At 35.0% G+C, this 14317-nt stretch overlaps 1 non-coding gene across 1 annotated transcript; it reads right to left on the bottom strand.

Moving 5' to 3' along the window:
- Positions 1 to 14008: 14008 nt before the first annotated feature.
- On the bottom strand, positions 14009 to 14114 carry LOC120363752 (U6 spliceosomal RNA). The gene has a single exon (XR_005579203.1). It is a non-coding gene; the product is annotated as a U6 spliceosomal RNA (small nuclear RNA).
- Between the last annotated feature and the right edge of the window lie 203 nt (positions 14115 to 14317).

The following is a 14317-nucleotide window of genomic DNA, read 5'->3' as shown; positions in this document are numbered from 1 at the left end:
ACATGGTGAAACCCAATGTCTACTAAAATTACAAACATTGGCTGGGTGTGGTGGTACGTGACTTTAATCTCAGCTACTCAGGAGGCTGAGGCAGAAGAATCACTTGAACACAGGAGGCAGAGGGTACAGTGAGCCAAAATTGCGCCAGTGCAATCCAACCTGGGCAATAGAGAGAGATTCCTCAATGTGTGTGTGTGTGTGTGTGTGTGTGTGTGTGTGTGTGTGTGTGAATATATGAGGGCTGCCTTGACATTTTCAGGTTAGAGGGCATTGAGACATTTTCAGGTTAGAGGGCATTAAATATAATTTAATCATTATATTTATTCTGTCTTCTCTTTAATACTTAAAAGTCCAAAACTATTCTTTTATATGTTTAAGGGTTCTCAGTTAAAGAACCTCATAGATTGGATGCTGTTAAGAATATGTCTCAGCTTTCCACAATTCCCAGAGATTGTGTGCCATATTTTTAATCCTAAATTTCTTGAAAGGTAAATATGAATGTCCAGCATGCACCAGTCAATTGTAAGTGGAAGGTTTAGTTCAAATGCAGGGATCTGACAGGAAATTACCATTGTGAAAAGAGCAGATGTTTCCAGCAAAGAAATACTGGACTCTCGAACATATTTTTATGTGCTACTCTGGCGACCTCTGCAATTTCACCTTGAATCATTGTTTCCATGTCCCACTATGCTGTAGACATTTTGTCTCCTGTCTCTTGACTATACCAAACTATGGTTTCAAATGACAGCCCCTTTCACTTATTTCTTCTAACTGGCATGAGCCTCCCTTTGCTTCTTACAGCATTTACCTTGGAAGTTTTATCCAATTGTATGACAAGTTTTCACAGGTAAATCATCCTGTTGAAACTGGCATTCTCTCAATGTGTATTCTATCAAATAATCCTTTAACTGTCTCTGGAATTTATTGCAATCTATGATATTCTTGACTCTTTTTTGATTCTTTTTTTTAAAAATTTGCCATTGAAATTTAAGTTCCAAGAAGACAAAATTATTTTTGGCTTCATAACTATTATATTTCTAGTGAATAGCACAATAATCAATACATTTATGAACAAATTTAAGCATTTCAATAGTAAAAGTAGATTTGAATGCATGATTTCTTTCTTTCTCTCTCTCCATTTCACAATTTTAGAATATAGAGAAATATCAGTTATGTTAAACTATGAAGTATAAGTGGTAAATATATATGATATTGTTATTACAAATGAGAAAAATCATATACTATTAGTATTGTCTGGAGTTAATGTTGCTATCTGGAAATCTTCATGATCCTATTAACACTAATTTTTGAATTCTCATACACACCTAAGAAATATAGTAAGATGCTAAGTGTGTGGGAAGTGGAATCAAACTGGAGTTTAAATACTAACTTGACACTTTCCATTTATGTTGCTTGACATTTCTGTGCCTCAGTTTCTGTAATATGAGGAGATAATAATATTACCTATGAAATCAATTTTTATGGCATTAAGTAAAAAAAAATGTTTACAGTGTCAAAAAGATATTGTTTATAATTATGTTCTCTTCTTAAGACAAGAATCTTCACTAATCATTTGTTTATCTCTCTAAAAATGAATCACACAGAAAAACCTCCAACTTATTCTTAGCAAATTGGTTGAAAATGTTATAATCCAATGAGAGAATGTACTATATTTTATTGTGTCAGATTCCAAAGCAACTGAGAAAATATTTGCCTGAAAATTTGAGCCACATTAACTCTAATTCAATTGTAATTACAGTGGTGATTTATTTGTAAATCATGTATTTTGTCCTGTAATACAATTTTAACTTTTAATTCTCTTTTTCTTCTGCTTAACAATAAACATTTCTTCAGCTTGAACACACACACAAAACAATTACTGCTTTATAACAGTATGTGACTATCATTTTTACATATGCCCACAGCCAAAAAGATGAAGTTACTATTTAAACTATGTGACATATCTTCAACTGTTACTGGCAATAGTCATCATTCTACAACAGAAGTCTCACTTCCATTTTTGCTCAAAGCAGAATATGTCTCATTTAGGTCTAAAACAGAGAGGATGGAAATAATTTATCTCTATAACCATTTGAATCCTGGGGAAAATTTTTTTAAACCATATTTAGGAATTCAGTGTCTCATTTTCTTAAATTTAAGTTTTATCTAAAATTTTATTTCCTTTTTAAAGTGAAGATATAAGTTTATTATAACAGTGGGATGTGTGAATCAAATGATTTGCTAACTTAAGAGAAATCATTTATGGTTTTACATAATTGGTGTTAAATTCTGTTTTTGAAAAAGGAATTCAGCAGATTTCACATTTTAAATAGAGTGTAAAGATCAATAGAGATGTTAAATATATCTAGCTGGGAGCAGTAGTGAACATAAAGATTAAAGCTTAAGTTATTTTCTTGAGGTCCCAGAGATGGTCCCTAACAGAACTACCACTTAATGAACCAAATACTGTTAATTACCAATACTGTAATTTTATTACACTAGATATAAGATTTATTACACCAGGTAGAAGGTGTTTTTAAATTTGCAATGTTATTTTTTGAGACTCTGTTTCAGCTGTGCTACTATGCCTGACATTTTCTTACAGATGCTTGAGATCATTATGGAGATAACATTAATATACTCGACATTTTGTAATTTATGAAATAAATTAAGGACATAAAATAATATATTTTTTTGTTTTAAGTGTGAAAATACTTAAAACACCTTGGTGAAATAAAACCAGATCATTATAAGATCATACATTTGAAGAATTGACTGACCTTTTTCTACCTTCTAGCCTTTTTTCCTTCTATTACCAAGTGAACAAATCCCACATTTTATCCTTCAACAGACCCAAAACAGAACTCAAGCTGTAGTAGTCCATTCTAACTCTGCTATAATGAACTACTTGAGACTGGGTTACATATTAAGAAAAGAGGCTTAATTGACTCACAGTTCTGCTGTCTATACAGGAAGAATGGCTGGGAGTCCTCACAAATCTTACAATCATGGCAGAAGGCAAAGGGGTAGTAAGCAGGTCTTCACATGTGGGAGAAGGAGAGAGAGAGAGAAAAGAGAGAGAGAGAGAGACAGAGACAGAGAGACAGGGAGTGGGGGAAGTGCAACACACATTTAAACCATCAGATCTCATAAGAACTCACTCACTATCACGAGAAAAGCAAGAGGAAAATCTACCTCCATAATCCAATCACTTTCCACCAGATCCCGCCTCCAACATTGCAAATCACAATTTAACATGAATTTGTGGTGAGGACACAGAACCAAACTTTATCATACATCTTTGCACATCAATTCTTCTCTCATTACTACCCATTTTTATTTTTCTTACTTTGATAATTCATTGAATCATGGAGGTGGTTTTCCTCATGCTGTCCTTGTGATAGTGAGATCTCATGAGATCTTATAGTTTTATAAGGGGATCTTCCCACTTCACTCTGGCTCTCTCATCTGCCACTGTGTAAGACATGTCTGCTTGTCCTTCTGCCATGATTGTAAGTTTCCTGAGTCCTCCTCAGCCATGTGAAAATGTAAGTAATTAAGCCTCTTTTCCTTATAAATTACCCTGTATTGGGAAGTTCTTTATAGCAGTGTCAATAAGAACTAATAGAACGTCCAACTATGACAATGTTTTAAATAAATATTTTATGGGAGTGTGTGAAAAAAATCAACTAAGCAGGGACTTGTAGTAATGAAACATAGGGATACTGATGAATTCCTCTTCATAGAAAGTAAGTATACATGTTGGTGAAATTATTGTGAACACAATTCAAGACAACAGAAAATAAGCAAAGTCAAGAAAAAATAAATATTTAATCATTAAAAAGGTTTATTATATCAAGCAAGATTTTATTGCCTTCTATTACAATTTTCTTACTCTATTTTTCTTTCTACTGCTATTGCCTCCTTTCAATTTATTACTAGATCAAGTAGTGAAAACTCATAGCTTTCCACTCTGGAGGTGATAGATTGAGTTAGAAGTAAGTAGCAGATTACTTGGAAAAATAAAGTGGATGTTTTTGAATAAGAGAGCTTTGGAAGGACTGTAACAGTAAACTCTTCACGCATTACTAATGGGCTACTAAAAAGCACATGCATGAAAAGAACACTGAGAGTCCAGCAAAAAATTGAAAGAACAAGAAGCTTTGCAAAGTTCCTGAAGCATTGTATGTGTTTCTCAACTTACACTTAGCTCAGGCCTACAGGCTTGAGGTATTAAGCATAAAATAACCTTTTCTGAAGTTATTTTTTAGTAAGCTATGAGTATGCTTAGAGAGTCAGTCAAAAGTAAAAGCAAAGAAGAGAGGAAGGAAGGAAGAAAAGAAGGAAGGAAGGGAGGGATGGAAGAAGAAAGGAAAGGAGAGACAGAGGGAGGGAGGGAAACAGGCCGGAAGAGATAGGAAGAGAGATATAGTGAGGAAGGGACATAAGGAGGAAGGGAGGGAGGGAAAAAAATGGAAAGAATCAGAGACATCAGAGAATGTATACCAGGAATAATATTTTACTGTTCAATTAAAGAAAAGATAATTGTCTACTTATAAAAGCAAAACTATAATGAAACCGTAACAAGAAACAAAACTGAAAAATTGTTTTGCAACAACAAATTATACCATTCTTAAATGGTATAAAATCCAAGACATGAAAAGAAACAAGAATATATAAAGTTTATTAGTCCATTTTCACACTGCTACAAAGACATACTCAAGACTGGATAATTTACAAAGAGGTTTAATTGACTCACAGTACTACCTGACTGGGAAGGCTTCAGTAAACTTACAATCATGGCAGAAGTTGAAGGGACACAAGGCACCTTATTCTCAAGGAGACAGAAGGAGAATGAACACAGGAGGAACTACTAATCATAAAAACATCAGATCTTGTGAGAATTCACTGTCTTATAAGAACAGCATGGGGGAAACCATCCCCATTATCCAATTACTTCCACCTGCTCTCTACATTGACAAGTGAGTATTATGGGGATTATAATTCAAAATGAGTTTTGGGTGGTGACACAAGACCAAACCATATCAAATATATATTCAGGAAAAAGAAAAGTCACTAGAAACTCACTCTGGGTGGACACTGATGTTGGGTTTTAGCTGACCAAGACTTCAATGAAACTATGATAAATATGTTCACATAAAAAGAGAAAATATGTGGAAACAATTAAATGAAAATATGTTAATAATGAGTTAAAAAGCAGAATATCGCCGGGCGCGGTGGCTCAAGCCTGTAATCCCAGCACTTTGGGAGGCCGAGGCGGGTGGATCACAAGGTCGAGAGATCGAGACCAACCTGGTCAACATGGTGAAACCCCGTCTCTACTAAAAATACAAAAAATTAGCTGGGCATGGTGGCGCGTGCCTGTAATCCCAGCTACTCAGGAGGCTGAGGCAGGAGAATTGCCTGAACCCAGGAGGCGGAGGTTGCGGTGAGCCGAGATCGCGCCATTGCACTCCAGCCTGGGTGACAAGAGCAAAACTCCGTCTCAAAAAAAAAAAAAAAAAAAAAAAAAAAAAAAAAAAAAAAAAAGCAGAATATCTCACCAGAGAAATATAAACTACAAAAAATAACCAAATGGGAATTCTAAAGTTATAATATAACTAAAATAGAAAAAAAAAATCTCCAAATGGACCAAAGACCTTATTAGACATAGCAGAAGCAGAAATCAGTTAACTTCAAGATAAATGAATAGAAATTGTCTAGTGTAAGAACAAAGAGGAAGAAAAGATTAATTGAAGGAAAATTAACAGAACCTCGGAGAAATGCGGGATAATAGAAAACATTCACATGTAATGGCAATCTAAGGACAAAATGAATAACACAGGGCAGAAATGTATCTGCATGAATAATGGCTATCAATTTTCCAATTTGGGGGAAAGTATTGGCTTTCAGATATAAGAAGTACGGTAAATATCAAATGGAACCACATGTGGACCCACCATAACAGCATTGATTAAATGAAAAACTAAGAAAATATTGGATGCAGAAAGAGAAAAGTGACACATAACATATAAAAAACAGTTAATAAAATAATGGCTGATTTCTCATCAGAAATAATAGCAGCCAGAAAACAATAAAATATCATATTTAAATATTAAAAGTTAAAAACCTGTCAACTAAAAATTATTTATTGAATTTGGCTCAAATAAAATTCTTTATTTGAATAATGGCTCAGAAATGAAAGAAAAAGTTATTTTTAGACAAACCACCAGTTTATATACATTTATTTCAAAGTCTTAGAACTGTTTAAAGTAAAATAAATGAATATACTGCCTAATGATATTGTCACACTTAATGTAAAATATTTTGAAAATTTTAGGAGGAATAAATATGCCTAATATTGTTGTAATTAATTTTACACAGAAAATAAGTATAATGTTCTGTGCTTAAATTGTTATAACAATTTCATAAATTTAGGGCATGTACTTTATATACATTAAAAATGTATCTCTTTTAGAAAACAAATAATTTTAAGCATATGGTAATAAGCAAATACCTATAAGTCTCTCCTTTTATCTAACACCCTTAACTTTGTAGATAAGTCAGTTTTGTATTGTATTTGAAATAATTTTAATTGAATAAACAAACCACTTCCTTTCACAAACAAAACTTTATTTACCCTCTGTAGAGGTGAAATCTCGAAATTGTGTGATACGGTCTGGCCCAAAACTCATCTTATAACTTCCATAATTCCCACATATTGTGGGAGGGACACAGTGAGAGATAACTGAATCATGTGGGTGGATCTTTCCTGTGCTGTTCTCATGATGTTGAATAAATCTCACAAGATATGATGGTTTTGTAAAGGAGTGATCCCTGCACATACCTTCTTGCAGCTGTCATGTAAGATGTGACATTGCTCCTCATTCACCTTCACCTGTAATTGTCAGGCCTGCCCTACCATGTGCAACTGTGAGTCAATTAAATATCTTTGCTTTATAAATTACTCAGTCGTGGGCATGTCTTTATTAGTAGCATGAGAACAGTCTAATACATGTGTTTTTGAGAAAGCACAATGTCATGTTTTGAGCTAAATTGTGTCCCCCAAAATCCATTTGTCAAAGTCCAAACCCTTAGAATGTGACTATGTGTGGACATGCAAATGAGGTAATAATGGGCACTAATCAATATGACTGATGTCTCTGTAAGAGGAGATTATGATATTAAAAACAGAGACCAAGGAATGGCCACGTGAAGGAGAAAGCAGTCCTCCGTAAACCAAAAAGAGGGCCTCAAAAAAATCAAACTCACCCACACCTTGATTTTGGATTTCTAGACTTCATAACTATACAAAAATAAGTGTTGTTATTTAAGCCACACAGTCTATAATATTTGTTATGGCAGCCCTAGCAAACTAAGTTTATTTTTCTTTTGGTTATAGCTAATTAGTTAACACAGATGGTCGTCGGAAGTACAAATGAGTTTAGGACGATGTGTGACAAATGGTGCTGCTAAATCATTTTACTTGCGAGCTAGTTATTCATTTTGAAAACATATATGTAATGATTTTAATTTAGTTTCCAATATAAAAGGGTGAGATTTTCTGTCTTTGCAATTTCTTCATGGACTTTCTGTGATACACACCACATTCTAGTTTAATGTTCATTCAATAATATGATTATGTTCCCTCTTTTTACCATTTTGGGCAGTTTTTCTGGGTTAAGATGACATTTTGTTTCTTATTACATTTCCTCAAAAGACTCAAGAACCATTACATGGTTATGTTTGCTGTTAGAAGCTTTTGTGCCTCTTTTATCAACAAGACATGCCTAGACTAGTCCATTGTTCTCAAAATGGAAGATAACAAATAGGTGCAGAAGAGCCTCTGCGGCCAGCTGGACCTGCAGAAATCATCTCCTTTAGCCATCTCTATTCTCCCCCTAAAGCATGAGCAAGCTTGGCTAAGCTCAGCAGAATCCACAAGTGTTCCTAGCCTAGATCGGCTAACATTCAGCCAACCCATGATCATAAGAAATGCATACTGTTATATACTTTTGAAGATTTTGGTTATTTCCTTTACATTGTGGCAAAAGACAATAGAAGGAGATAATAGGAGAGTCAGGGTTCAGATACTAACTCTCTTCTTATTTATTGGCTATTTAACCTTCAGCAAGTTTCTTAAACTCTTGAGCTTCCTCATGCATGCCATGTGCGTAATACTTAATTCAAGAGCATTAAATGAGAGGAGCATGAAGTTGTTGCACACTAAGGGCATAATCCTTTCCAAATGAAGCAGTAGTAAAATATTTAAAAATATTTCAGATACTAAATATTAAGTGTTTTTTTTGTTTACCAAAGAACTTTTTTGTTTTTTCATTTATTTTATCATTTGTTTCATATACCTACTATGAAAGATATAATTCTTACTATGTGCCAGCCTATGCTCCAGGCACTGGGAATAGATCAATAAGTAAAATGGCTACAATGGCTGTTCTTATGTAGCTTATAGTTTACATAGGAATAATATGAATTTTTGTAATATAGTCTAGGATGAAAGTATTAGAGATTTAACAAAGGAATGTTATTTTAATTAAATTAAGCATGGATAATTTCATACAGAGAAAATGGCCTTGGGGACTTTGCATATGCTAATGCTTATACCTGAAATCTACATGGTAATCTTATCTGGTTAGGTGTCTCTTACTCTGTGACAAAGAAAATGGTGGCAGACACAACAGACCAGACTGGAATAGACTATTGCTTACTGCAAATTCTCAGTGGATATTTTTAAGTAGATATATCTGAACTGTGGAAATGCCAAATATTTTGCCCTGGTGTCCAAATTACTGAGCATATGATATCAAGACATATGGAACCCAAAGAGATAACTAAATGTGCTATGTATTTGTTTTGTTTGAAGGGAAAAGTAGAGTCACTTTCCACAGAGGTAACCATGACTAAATACAAAGAAAAGGAAACATAAAATTGGAAACCCCCTGCTCTTTTGAAGAAATCCAAACAAGCACAGCAGAAAAGTCAAAAAAAAAAAAAAAAAAAAAAAGGCTATATAGAGGCTGTATAGTACAAGTTTCACTATGCATGAATTATTTGAGAAAAAAATACAAAATTGTTATGTAACCTAATAATATACTTTGTCTTTTAATCTCTGAAGGGATTAAAAGTTTCTCTGTGAGTTTCTCTAAATCATTATTTTACTAATTTGGTTTGTATTGAAATTGGGCCATTCCCAAAGTTAATCATCTCACATAAAAATCCTTGTTTACGAAGACCAGAGAAATGAGTTTGTAATTTAGAAGCATATATTTAAGATATCTCAGTTCTATTAAAAAGAGAACAATGAAATGGAAGCTATTAAAATTATGCTAGAAATGCAACTTTGTAAACAACATTAGATCTTTTATTGAAGTTGCTTGTTTTGAACTATATGATAGTTCCTGAGATGTGCTTTATCACTGCAAATTCAAAGATTATTTATATAATTCTTACTGCATTTCAGACCTCACAAGCCAGAAAAAGCATTACCCCTACTATACATAGTAATCTCTAGTTAATGGACTGGTATTCCAACTGCAAAATAATAAATCCACATCCTTTGCTTCCTGGAACTATTATGTGGGTTATGTGCAGAGGCAGTATTTAGGATACTTCTTTGTTAATTGACATCTGGTTTATTTACCTTTGTCATTCTTCATTGTTCATATTTCTTTGAATAGGTTACTGTGCTTTGTAGTCTCTAAACTCTAAATACATGGACCAAGACTTAAGAGAGTGATCAAAATCATGAGCTGTCAAAGAAATAGGACCAGAGTCAGGGAAATACGGTTGACAGTGAAGTTTTCCAACAGATGCATTTATACATGTATGCATACCAAACATTAGAATAAAATGAAGCATTACACTGATTCCATTTATTTATTCCAATATATATCTAGCAATTAGCTTTTGAAGACAAGTTGAGTATCTCTAACCTGAAAATCCAAAATCTGAAATGTTCCAGTATCTAGAAATTTGGGTGCTGATATGATGCTCAAATAAAATGCTTATTGGAATATTTCAGATTGTGCATTTTAAAGTTAGGAATGCTGAACCAGAAATTATAATGCAAATATTTTAAAATCTGAAAAAATCAAAAATTGAAAATAATTTATGGTCCCAAGCATTTCAGACAAGGGATATTCAATCTGTATTATTTCTTTGAGCACAAGAAAGAGGAAAAACAAATAACATCATTATACTATTGTCAAAGCAAAAATTACACATGGCAAAGTAAAACAGGCTAGAAAAATTTTATTCAAGCTCTTGAAGCTGCCTCATTGTCTGGGGTGATACTCAATGTTCGTTGTCTCACAGCCACGGAAAACTAGGACGCAGACACACACAGAGGGAGGTTCAGAGCAAAAAATTAATAGGTGAAAGAAAGAGAGTAGCTCTCTGCCGCAGAGAGAAGGGTCCCGAACAGATTTCCTGGTGCATGGAAAAACGCAGAGGTTTATAGATGAGATTGAAAAGGCGGTGTCTGATTTATAAAGAGCACGAAAAATTGGTTGGACCCTGTGTGTCACTTGCTTAAGGCGCAAAAACTGATTAGGGCTAGGTGTTCCATTTGCATCGGGTGCGAAAAGCACGCTGGCTCCTGCACCTCCCAGCAATCTTCTGTCGTGAGGATGTGTCCTTTACCTGGCCAGCACCCTGTTGCCTGTTGCTTTACTGTACACGTGGTAACAAAGGAAAGGGAAGATGGAGTCTCCATGTTGAACATACCTGGCCCTCAGCCCTTTTCTATTGGCACAGCTGCCAGCATTTACCTGTGAAAGCTGCCAGCTTGCTCGTCTACGTTTGCAGCTCGGATTTCAGGCTAAACTTTGTTTAAAAAGAAATGATTTGGGGGTAGCTTTTTGTTAAAAGCGAAGCTCTGCTGAGGACTCTCTTAGCCTCACTATCTGCTTAAATATATTTCTTTCTACCTCTGTTACTATTATACTTGGGTGAGAAACTAAACTCAGCTCCACCAAAATAAACGCGGAATCGTTTCTAAGCACTAGGTGAACTAATAGGAAAGTACTGAAGAAATTACAGGGAAGGTTGATTAAGGGAATGTGAGGGGCACATAGTCATTACTGAGTTTGCAAATGCTTTTGTCCCGCATGAGGCCATTTGTGTTTGGTAATCAATGCCTGTTTAGTTTAAGTTAGGCTTCTAATCTCTCCTAAGACTTCGAGGTAGGGGTGATTCCTTCCTTAATAACAACAGTTCCGAAGAGATGGCTCCCAAATATTTGAGAAAGTGCTGGGTTGTAAAACTGCCAAGAGGTTTTTTAAAAAGTTGTGTATCTTAAAGGGACGGAGTGAGAATTTGAAATTATAAGTTTGCTAAAGTCAATGAAAAATCGAAAAGGGAATCAGGGCCAACAGGTAGGAAAACGATTGTCTTAATTTTAGTTAAATTGAGGGAAACTTTAAGTCTCATTTGATAACTGTTTATGTGTATTTTTTTTATTGATACTAGGTTGAGAACCAAATCAACAGTTTGCAACATATTATGCTGAATTTCCCACTAAATAAATAAGTATGTATTTGCAAATTTCTCATAATCCCACACTTGAAAACAATATTCATTGGTCCAGGTTTTATGAAAAACAAACTGTTTTTCTTTCTTCTAAAAATATTTATTTTCTGAGGGCCGGGCGCGGTGGCTCAAGCTTGTAATCCCAGCACTTTGGAAGGCCGAGACAGGTAGATCACGAGGTCGAGAGATCGAGACCATCCTGGTCAACATGGTGAAACCCTGTCTCTACTAAAAATACAAAAAATTAGCTGGGCATGGTGGCGCGTGCCTGTAATCCCAGCTACTTAGGAGGCTGAGGCAGGAGAATTGACTGCGCCCAGGAGGCGGAGGTTGCGGTGAGCCGAGATCGCGCCATTGCACTCCAGCCTGGGTAACAAGAGCGAAACTCTGTCTCAAAAAAAAAAAAAAAAAAAAAAAAAAAAAAAAAATATATATATATATATATATATATATATATATATATATATATATATTTTTTTTTTTTCTTTTCAACTTTGAAGTTAAATCTGTGCCATGTGGATTGCTGCACAAATCATCCCATTACCTAGGTATTAAACTCAGCATCCATTAGCTATTCTTCCTTATACTCTCCCTCCTCCCACCCTCCAGCCTGTAAGAGGCCCCAGTGTGTGCTGTTTCCCTCTGTGTCCGTGTGTTCTCATCATTTAGCTCCCAATTATAAGTGAGAACACGTAGCATTTGGTTTTCTCTGCCTGCATTAGTTTGCTGAGGATAATGGCTTCCAGTTCCACCCATGTTTCTGTAAGAGATATAATCTCATTCCCTTTTATAGCAGCATGGTATTCCATGGTACATATGCAGCACATTTTCTTTATCCAGTCTATCCTGGATGGGCATTTAGGTTGATTCCATGTCTTTTCTATTATGAATAGTGCTACAACGTACATATGTGTTGATATATATTTATAATAAAATAATTTATATTCCTTTGAGTATATATTCAATAATGAGATTGTTGGGTCAAATATTTTTCTGCTTTTGGGTCTTTGAGGAATTGCCACCATGTCTTCCACAATGGTTGAACTAATTTACACTCCAACCAACAGGGTAAAAGTGTTCCTTTTGCTTCACAACCTTGCCAGGATCTGTTGTTTTTGACTTCTTGATAATAGCCATTCTGATGGATGTGAGATAGTGGTACGTTATGGTTTTGATTTGCATTTCTATAATGATCAATAATGCTGAGATTTTCATGTTTGTTGGCTGTATCTATGTCTTCTTTTGAGAAGTGTCTGTTCATGTTCTTTGCCCACTTTTTTTTTTTTGAGATGGAGTGTCGCTCTTGTTACCCAGGCTGGAGTGCAATGATGCGATCTTGGCTCACTGCAACCTCCACCTCCTAGGTTCAAGCAATTCTCCTGCCTCAGCCTCCTGAGTAGCTGGGACTACAGGCTGTGCCACCATGCCCAGCTAATTTTTGTATATTTAGTAGAGATGGGGTGGGTGTCACCAAGTTGACCAGGATGGTCTCAATCTCTTGACCTCATGATCCACCCACCTTGGGCTCCCAAAGTGCTGGAATTATAGGCATGAGCCACCGTGACCAACCCCACTTTTCAATAGGTTTGTTTGTTGTTTTCTTGTACGTTTGTTTAAGTTCATTGTAGATACTGGATGTTAGACTTTTGCCAGATGGATAGATTTCAAAAATTTTCTCCCATTTGGTAGATTTTCTATTCACTCTGATGATTGTTTCTTTTGCTGTGCAGAAACTCATTGGTTTAATTAGATCAACTTTGCCAATATTTGCTTTTGTTGCAATTGCTCATGGCCTGTTGATCAGGAAATTTTTTGCCTGTGCCTATGTCCTGAATGGTATTGCCTAGATTTCACTTCTAGGGTTTTTATAGTTTTGGGTTTTACATTTAAGTCTTTAATCCATCATGAGTTGATTTTTGTATATGGTGTAAGGAAGTGATTCATTTTTAATTTTCTGCCTGTGACGACCCAGTTCTCCCAGCATCATTTATTAAACAGAGAATCCTTTTCCTATTGTTGGTTTTTGTCAGGTTTGTTGAAGATGAGATGGGTGTAGATGTGTGGTCTTATTTCTGGGCTCTATAGTCTGTTCCACTGGTCTATGTGCCTGTTTTTGTACCTGTACTATGCTATTTTAGTTACTATAGCCTTTATTATAGGTTGAAGCCAGGTAGTGTTATGCCTATAGCTTTTTTTTTTTTTCTTGCTTAGGATTGCCTTGGTGGCTATACAAGCTCTTTTTTGGTTCCATATGAATTTTAAAATAGTTTCTTTTTTCTAATTCTGTGAAGAATGTCAATGGTAGTTTAATGAGAATAACACTGAATCCATAAATTTCTTTGGACAGTATGGCCATTTTCACAATGTCAGTTCTTCCTAAGCATGAGCATGGAATGATTTTTCGTTTGTGTCATTCCTAATTTCTTTAGCAGTGGTTTGTAGTTCTTCTTGAAGAGGTCCTCAAAATATGGAATGCTTTATGAATTTTGCATCGTCCTTGCATAGGGGTCATGCTAATCTTCTCTGTATTGTTCAGATGTTAGTATATGTGCTGCTTAAGTGAGCACTGTAAAAAGTTTTCTACAAACAATATCACATATATAGGTAGCCCTAAAATTCTATCTTGCATAGCCACATTTTCAAGATGATATTATTTCTTAATCATATCCTATCTTTTTCTACACTCAATGTATTTTCTTCTATGGGAATTGAAGGCTATGGTTGTAGGACACAATTATATTAGCATCTTAATTTTTCAGTATGATAGTTG

This window comes from Saimiri boliviensis, chromosome 3 (genome assembly GCF_048565385.1).
Source record: "Saimiri boliviensis isolate mSaiBol1 chromosome 3, mSaiBol1.pri, whole genome shotgun sequence".
Classification (NCBI taxonomy): Eukaryota; Metazoa; Chordata; class Mammalia; order Primates; family Cebidae; genus Saimiri; species Saimiri boliviensis.
Note: the sequence above shows the minus strand (reverse complement) of the source record. Positions and strands in the feature narration are given on the sequence as shown.